The sequence below is a fragment of the Bombina bombina genome, chromosome 7 (assembly GCF_027579735.1).
Source record: "Bombina bombina isolate aBomBom1 chromosome 7, aBomBom1.pri, whole genome shotgun sequence".
Classification (NCBI taxonomy): Eukaryota; Metazoa; Chordata; class Amphibia; order Anura; family Bombinatoridae; genus Bombina; species Bombina bombina.
The window spans coordinates 535,016,113-535,026,118 of record NC_069505.1 but is presented as its reverse complement, the minus strand read 5'-3'; positions in this window follow the sequence as shown (position 1 = coordinate 535,026,118).

The following is a 10,006-nucleotide window of genomic DNA, read 5'->3' as shown; positions in this document are numbered from 1 at the left end:
ATTTACTAAATTCTACCGTTTTGATGTATTCGCTTCTTCAGAAGCAGTTTTTGGTAGAAAAATTCTTCAGGCAGCTGTTTCAGTTTGATTCTTCTGCTTATTTTTTCTTTTTTTTCTTTTCATTCATGAGAATAAACTTATATTTTTGGTTGTGGATTATTTTTTTCCAGCGAAAAATGGCTGTTTTTATTTGTATTCCTCCCTCTCTAGTGACTCTTGCGTGGAGTTCCACATCTTGGGTATTGCTATCCCATACATCACTAGCTCATGGACTCTTGCCAATTACATGAAAGAAAACATAATTTATGTAAGAACTTACCTGATAAATTAATTTCTTTCATATTGGCAAGAGTCCATGAGGCCCACCCTTTTTATGGTGGTTATGATTTTTTGTATAAAGCACAATTATTTCCAAATTCCTTTGTTGATGCCTTTTACTCCTTTCTTTATCACCCCACTACTTGGCTATTTGTTAAACTGAATTGTGGGTGTGGTGAGGGGTGTATTTATAGGCATTTTGAGGTTTGGAAAATGTTGCCCCTCCTGGTAGGATTGTATATCCCATACGTCACTAGCTCATGGACTCTTGCCAACATGAAATAAATTAATTTATCAGGTAATTTCTTGCATAAATTATGTTTTTGTTTAGTATCTACCACTAAGCAGTTCATTGTGACACAAGAGATGTTTTAATCATTACATTATCAATACATTTTTCGGTTACAAATATTTTCATAGCAATTCCAAAACATCAAAAAGAAAAAAAAGAATGTACATTGAAAACACACTATGACCTAAATAACAAGTTTTGCGCTAAACCCTGTGCGTAAATAACGCTAAGAATTTAAGAAAAAATAAGAAAAAACCTTCTTGTGTTGTGGGCTATGGTGCGATAAGCTCCATACCGCACAAAAGCCAAGGCCTGACTTGACATGCTCGTGCACGTTTCCCCCCCATAGACATAGATGGAGAAACAGTGTAAAAAAAAAACACCTGTGATTGTGGAATGGTGATCGCTATAACGCAATCCCCAATCCCCACAAGAAAGTTATGAATAACCAAACATAAACCCCTAGTCTAATAACCCTTAATCATCTGCCCCCTACAATGCAGACAATAAATAAACACCTAATTCGCCGCCCCCGACATCGCCGACATCAAATAAAGTTATTAACCCCTAAACCGCCGCCCCCCACATCGTAAATACTATTATAAACCTATTAACCCCTAAACTGTCACCCCACCGCATTGCAAATACTATAATAAACCTATTAACCCCTAATCCGCTGCCCACCCACATCGCCAACACTAAATTAAAGTCTTAACTCCTAATCCGCCACCCCCTCCCTTCTCTAATATTAACTAAACCTATTAACCCCTAAACTGCCCGCTCGCTGCATCACTAATACCAAACTAAACCTATTAACCCCTAAACCACCGTCCCCCCACATTGCGACAAATTAAATTAAACTATTAACCCCTAAACATAACACCCCACTAACTTTAAATTAAAGTTACAATATAACTACCTTAAAAAAAACACTTACCTGTGAAATAAAAAAACAAAGCTTAGACTATAAATAAACCTAACATTACTATTTAAAAAAACTAAAATAAACTAAAAATAAAAAACCTAAATTACAAAATTAAAAAATGCTAACATAACAAAAAAACCTAAAATAACAAAAAGAAAAACAGTCTAAAATTACACAAAATAAAAAATATCCAAGATTACAAAAATAATAAATTAAATTAAACCTAATCTAATACCCCTATAAAAACAAAAAAACACCTTAAAATAAAAACACCTCCTAATCTAACAATAAACTACCAATAGCTCTTAAAAGGGCCTATTGTAGGGCACTGCCCTAAGTTTTCCAGCTCTTTTACATTTAAAAATTACAAAGTACCCCCTAACAGTAAAAAACCCCACCCACCCAACGCACCAAAATAAAAAAAAAAAAGGACTCCAAAAAAAAGGGGCATTTGTATGGGCATTGCAATCAGCTCTTTAGTGCCCATTAAAAAATAAAAAAAGCTCTAATCTAAAAAAAAAACAAAAAACTATGTACTCATCGTTCCCGAAGTCCGGACATTCATCTTCTTCAAGGCATAGTAAAGTCTTCATCCAGGCAGCGACATCTTTATCCAGCACTGTGACATCTTCTTTCTTCATCCCGGTGGCGTGGAGCTGTGGCGGAGCAGAGCCAGTGGCACTGAAGTCCAACGCGGAGTCTCCTCTTCATGTGATCTCTGCCACACATTAAAGATTGAATGCAAGGTACCCCTTTTATATTGGGGTACCCTGCATTCCTATTGGATGCAATTTTGAATTCAGCCAATAGGATGAGAGTTGCTTAAATCCTATTGGCTGTTCAAATCAACCTATAGGATTTAAGCAGCTCTCATTCTATTGGCTAATTTCAAAATTTCAACCAATAGGAATACAAGGTACCCTAATATAAAAGGGGTACCTTGCATTCAATCTTCAGTGTGCAGCGGAGATCGCATTAAGTGAAGACTCCGCGTTGGACGTCCGAGCTGCCACAGCTATGCATAACCGGGATGAAGAAAGAAGATGTCCCCATACTGGATTAAGATGTTGCTGCCTGGATGAAGACTTTACTCTGCCTTGAAGTAGATTGATGTCCGGACTTCAGGACCAGTGAGTACCTTTTTTGGGGTTAGTGTTAGGTTTTTTTGGGGGTGGGTTTAGATTTTTTTTATTTTGGTGGGTTGGGTGGTTGGGGGGTTTTACTGTTACTTTGTAATTTTTAAATGTAAAAGAGATGTAAAACTTAAGGCAATGCCTTACAAAAGGCCGTTTTAAGGGCTTTTGGTAGTTTATTGTTAGATTGTTGTTAGATGTTTTTATTTTGGGGGGGCTTTTTTGGTTTTATAGGGTTATTAGATTAGGTTTAATTTTTATTATTTTGGATAACTTCGTTTATAATTTTTTAAATCTTAGATATTTTTTATTTAGTATAATTTTTTTTGTAATATTAGTTTGTTTTTTATAGTATTAGGATTTTTTTTTTTTTTATTTTTTTTTTTTAGTTTATTATTTTAAAATAGTAATGTTAGGTTTATTTATAGTGTAAGCTTAGGTTTTTTATTTCACAGGTTTGTTTTTATTTATTTTAAGGTAGTTATATTGTAACTTTAATTTTAGGGGGTGTTAGGTTTTGGGATTAATAATTCAATTTAGTGTGTTGCGATGTGAGGGACCAGCGATTTTGGGGTAAATAGGTTTCGCTTAGTATTAGCAATGCGGGGGGTGGCGGTTTAGGGGTTAATAGGATTAGTTTAGTATTAGTGATGGGGGGGTTGGTGGATTAAGGGTTAAGACTTTAATTTAGTGCTGGCGCTGTGGGAGGATGGCAGATTAGGGGTTAATACATTTATTATAGTATTTACGATGCAGGGGGCTGACGGTTTAGAGCTTAATAGGTTTATTATAGTGTTTGCGGTGCGGGGGGATGGCGGTTTAGGTGTTAATAGTGTAGTTTATAGGTGTTAGCGTACTTTGCAACATCTTTGTTATGGGTTTTGTGAAACATTTTTGTTACGCAAAATCTATAACTACTGTCCTTTGATAGCGGAATGGATCGTTGTGGTATAAGCTATAACGCTAATGTTTTAGCCTGACCGCACAACCTGTAATACAGGTGAGCTGAATATTCCACGCTCAAAAGCCATTTGTTGAGTGAGGAATGAAGATTTGCGGTACAGGCTAAAACGCTAGCGGAATAGCCGCACTGCTGCCACTTGTAATACAGGTGAGATTAATATTCCTCTCTCAAAGGCAAATTTTTCAGTGGTACACACGTACCGCACAACTTGTAATCTAGTGGTATGTGAATTAAAATACACTAAAAAAATACACTATTGCTCCCTTAAAGGGATACTGAACCCAATTTTTTTCTTTCATGATTCAGGTAAAGTATGCAATTTTAAGCAGCTATATTTTTGCCACCAATCAGCAAGCGTTACCCAGGTGCTGAACCAAAGATGGGCAGACTCAAAGAGAATGAAGATAATTTGATAATAGGAGTAAATTAGAAAGTTGCTTAAAATTCCATGCTCTCTTTTAATCATGAAAGAAAAAATGTGGGTTCAGTATCCCTTTAAGTGAACAATCTGCACTTTTACCTACACACGTGAGAGGGAATAATAAGACCCTGTAAAATAGAATACACTATTTCTCAATGTGTAACAATTACAAATGAAAAAATAAATAAAAAATAAAATAAAAACACTTCTCTCCCCATATCACCTCCCATGATCTCTCCTCTAATGTCATCTCTAACAGACTTTTTTTTAAATAAATGTATGTATAGACATATAAACACATATAAATACAAACACACACATAAAAAACAGAACCTAGAATGTCAGCTATATGTCTGTTCAACCATAATTTATCTCTTTCACATTAAGTGCACCCACTCTTTTTATATTTTGTTTTTTAGCTGACTAATAGGGCTTTCTTTTAACATCAAACATTCATTTTTAAACTATAATTTTATATGAACAAAACCTAAGTAATTGTGAGAAATAAAGAAATGTTATGTTTGCCAAAATTTTTATTGTGAATACCAACATCCTGATAGATATTACTGTAATAAAACAACCATATGTGTGTTCATCAATGTCCCACAAGTATGATAGTCCTAATGTACAGGTTTTATGAGATTTCTGGAAGTTACAAGGCCCAACATGGGGCCTGCCCATTTACACGGGAATTTGGCACATTGATTTTCTGAGCCTAAGTCGCCTTTCAGACATTATGTCAGCCCAGGAATGAAAATTACCCCATCATGGAATGCCATTTGTAAAGTAGACAACCCAGGGTATTCCAAAAGGGCTATGTCTAGACTTGTTTTGTAGTCACAACACCTGGCCAAATTAAGTGGTAATATTTGTTGTATGCGTTTTTCACACACACTTCAATTTGGCTGTTTCTATCATCATCCTTATATGTTTTACGGCAATAAAACACCCATATGTGTGTTCAGCAAAATCCTACAAGTATAATAGTACCCCATGTACAGGTTTTGTGGGGTTTTATGGGGTTTCTGGAAGTTTCAGGGCATTGGGAACTGCGTGTGGTGCTAGGCATGTCACACAAACCAATCCAGCACTCAGGAGGCAAAGGACGGGGAGCAGGATACGGAAACAGTTAGGGCATTCTATGCTGTCCTAACGGCTCTAATATATTTATATATAGACACACACATTATATCCCTTTGCTGTCAAACATCTTGTCATATACATAGAAACATAGAATTTGACGGCAGATAAGAACCAAAAAGGCCCATCAAGTCTACCCATGTTACATGTTACTTTTTCCTTAGGATAGACTTATGCATGTCCCAGGCATTTTTGAATTCCTTTACAGTCTTTGTGTTTACCACTTCAAATGGAAATTTATTCCATGAATCCACCACCCTTTCTGTAAAAAAATGCTTCCTCAAATTTCTCCTGAATCTGCAACCCTCTAACTTTAGATGGTGACCCCTTGTTTTGGCATTTATTTTTTTGTGAAAAATGCTTTCAGCTTCTATTTTATTAAGTCCCTTCATATATTTGAAGTTTTCTATCATGTCACCTCTTTCGCTTCTGTCCTTTAAACTATACATGTTTAGATCATAGAGTCTTTCATTGTACATTTTATATTTTAGACCATGTACCATTTTAGTAGCCCTCCTTTAAACAGCTTCTAGTTTATTTATATCTTTCTGAAGATATGGTCTACAGAACTGTACGCAGTATTCCAGATTTGGTCTAACTAATGATCTGTAAAGTGGCAAAGGAACCTTGCTATTTCTGCTACTAATACTTCTTCCAATGCAACCAAGTAATCGACTGGCCTTACTGGCTGCACTGCTGCATTGTGTACCAAATTTTAAATAATCTGAAATAATAATTCCCAAGTCCCTTTCTTCTTTAGTTACAGTCTGTAATGTACCATTGAGACTATAATTGGCCTTTGGGTTTTTGTATCCTATATGCATAATTTTGCTCTTGGTAATATTAAATTTCAGATCCCATTTATTTGACCAGTCCTCTAGTTTTTTAATATCACAGTTAATTTGATCAACCCCTCCTGGAACATATACCGTGTTACAAATTTTTGTATCATCAGCAAACAAGCAAACCTTCCCCTTAAGCTCACTTCCAATATCACGTATGAACATGTTAAATAAAACAGGCCCAAGAACTGACCCTTGGGGAACACCACTAGTAACTGATGCCTCATTTGAATGTACTCACATTAATTGAAACCCTCTGTCGTCTATCTTTAAGCCAGCATTCTTCCCACTTAACAATCTTAGCATCGATTCCAAGGCAATAAATTTTGTCAATAAGTTTGTTGTGTGGGATGGTGTCAAATGCTTTGCGAAAGTCTAGATATGCAACATCTACAGCTCCTCCCTGGTCTATTATTTTAGTTACATGGTCAAAGAAATCAATTAGATTAGTCTGACATGATCTTCCAGCAGTGAAACCATGCTGTTCTTTGTCTTCTAAGTTGTTTGTCTGAATGAAAGATACAAGTCTTTCCTTTAAAAGAGTTTCCATTAATTTCCCTGCAATTGAGGTCAAACTGACAGGCCTATAGTTAGCAGAAACTTCCCTACTACCCTTTTTATGAAGAGGGACTACATTGGCAATTTTCCAATCTTTTGGAACAACTCCTGTTTGAAGTGACTGATTAAATAAATCAGCTTATAGAGTAGCTATTATGGATCATAGTTCTCTTAGAACCCTTGTATGAATATTATCTGGATACAGACTTATTTACATTTATTTTTGATAAAGCCCTTGAAACATCTTCCTCTATAAAAAGAAAAGTACTACTCACATTATTATTTAAAGTAACATCCCTTAATAGAATCTCACTATCTTTACCATCTGAACAGACTGAACAAAAGTAATCATTTAAACAGTTTGCTATTTGTGTATCTTCTTTCACTACTCTATCATCATTCTTGAGTCTAACTATCCCTCTGTTAGTTTTTCACTTTTCACTGATATATCTAAAGAAGGTTTTGTCACCCTTTTTTACAGATTGTGCTATTGTCTCTTATGCATCAGCTTTAGCCTTTCTGATTAACTGTTTTGTCATCTTTTGATGGGTTCTCCATTTTTTCTTATCCTCTTCTGAGCCAGTGAGTTTGATTTTTTTATGGACTGTCTTTTTTGTCTTAACTGCATGTGCTACTTCTCTTGAAAACCATATCTGTTTTCTTTAACTTTTACTTTTACAAACAAGCCTAATACAGTGTTTAGTTGCATCTAGAATTGCATTTTTAAAATATGCCCACTGTTCTTGTACTCCTGTAATCTGTGCCATCCCTTTTAGAGATTAATCTAGGTATCTGCCCATGTAAGAAAAACCAGTGGTTCTAAAGTCTACAACTTTTGTTTTACTATGGTTACACAGTACCTTTGCCTGAATATTAAACCATACAGACTGATGATCACTAGAACCTAAGTTCTCACCCACAGACACCTCAGATACTATATAACTGTTTATAAGTACTAAATCTAATATAGGTCTTTTATGTTTTGGTTATTTTACTAGTTGCTCAAGAGATTCCCCTTGTAAAGATTCCAAAATATATTTACTTCTAGTTGATATTTGCAACAGGTACTTCCCAGTCTACATCAGGCATATTAAAGTCCCCCACTACTATAACATTGCCCTTCATTGTAATTTTGGCTATTTAATCAATTAATTAAATTGTCTGATGATTCATCCTGTAATGGTGGTCTATATACTAATCCTATTCTAAACACCTGCTTCCCTTCAGTTTCTATAGTTACCCAAACACTTTCTACATTGTAATTTTTTTCTACAATTTCAGTTACTTTAATAATTTCTTTCACTTACATAGCAACCCCACACCCTTTTTTCCCCTACTCTATTTTTTTTTAAACAAGATGTAACCAGGTATGACTGTTTCCCAGTCATGAGAGTCATTGTACCATGTCTCTGTTATAGCTACTAAATCCAATTTATCTTGAATCATTATTACAGTAAGTGTAGGTAATTTACTTACTAAACTGCGAGCATTTGTGCACATTGCACATAGAACATTTCTAGAATTCTCAAATTGTTTTGCATGGTCAATACAACCCCTGCCTTATTCCTAAAAGTCTTATTCCTAAAAGTAATGTTTTTTTATTAAAAAAACAAGAATGTAACATTTGGTTGACTGTCTTCTCATGCTTTGGGGGGACAGATTGGTATGTTAAAACTGTCCCCCTTCTTTAGTTTAAATTGCTACTAATAAAGTCTTTAAATTATTTACTCAATACTGCTGTCCCTTTAATATCCAGATGCAAACCATCCTTCTTATACAAGTTACTATCAAGTCAAATAGGGCATCGATGGCTAACAAAACCATATCTTCTTTCCCTGCACCACCTGTCTAACCAAGAGTTAAATTCTATAATACGCTGCATTCTTCCTACTTCCTGTCCATACACAGGTAAAACAGCAGAAAAGGGCACAGATGCAGTCACATGATCTAAACAACTTCCTAGTTTAAAAAACTCCTTTTGCACAGCAACAACATCATTTCTAGCCAGATCATTTGCACCTAGGGGAACAATAACATCTAACTAACTGTTTATTCTAGCTGCCTTAACAATTCTTGAAATACGATTTAAATCTATGTGAGTGGTAGAACCTGGAAGACATCTAACCTCTCTCAAATCTCCTTTATCATCTATCTGTACATTTCTTAAAATGGAGTCACCTATTAACAAAGTCTTAACCGCTGACCCCCACATCACAACACACTAAATTAAACTATTAACTGCTAAACCTAACACCCCCCTAACTTTAAATTAAATTTACAATATAGCTACCTTAAAATAAATAAACTTACCTGTGAAATAAAAAAAAACTAAGCTTAAACTATAAATAAACCTAACATTACTCTTTTAAAAAACTAAAATAAACTAAAAATAAAAAACCTAAATTACAAAATTAAACAATCCTAACACTAAAAAAAAAAGAAAAAAACTACAAAAAAATCTAAAATTACACAAAATAAAAAATATCTAAGACTATAAAAAATAATAAACGAAATTATCCAAAATAATACAAATTAAACCTAATCAAATAACCCTATAAAAAAGTCACCCCAAAATAAAAACACCCCCTAATCTAACAATAAACTACCAATAACCCTTAAAAGGGCCTTTTGGTTTACAGCTCTTTTACTTTAAAAATTACAAATTACCCCCTAAAAGAAAAAAACTTTTGAATGGGCATTGCCCTTAAAAGGGCAATCAGCTTTTTTGCTGCCTATTAAAAATACCCCCAAAAAATATATAGTCCTTAAGTTCGGCTGTGAAGGTCTTCTTCCAGGCAGCTCCATCCTCATCCAGCATGGGGCAATCTTCTTTCTTCATCCCGGTGGTGCAGAGCTGTGGCAGCGCGGACGTCCAACGTGAAACCTCCTCTTCATGCGATATCCGCCGCACACTGACATTTTTAAATCAGCCAATAGGATGAGAGCTGCTTAAATCCTATTGGCTGATTTGTGCTGGTGATGTGGGTGGGCGGCAGATTAGGGGTTTATAGGTTTACTTAGTGCTGGCGATATGGGGGGGCACCGGATTAGGGGTTAATAGGATTATTATAGTATTTTTTTTAATGTGGGTGGGCGGCGTTTTTAGGGGTTAATAGGTTTCTTTAGGTGTTAGCATTGGGGGCGGCAGTTTAGGGGTCAATAGGTAGTTTATGGGCGTTAGTGAACTTTGTAACATATTTGTTTTGAAACATTTTTGTTGCGCAAAATCCATAACAACTGGTCTTTGATCGCGGAATGGATCATTGCGGTATAGGCTATAACGCTAGCGTTTTAGCCTGAACGTACAACCTATAATACAGGTGACATAAAAATTCCACGCTCAAAAGCCGTTTTTTGAGTGCGGAATGGAGAGTTGTGGTATAGGCTAAAACGCTAGCGGTATAGCCGTCCCG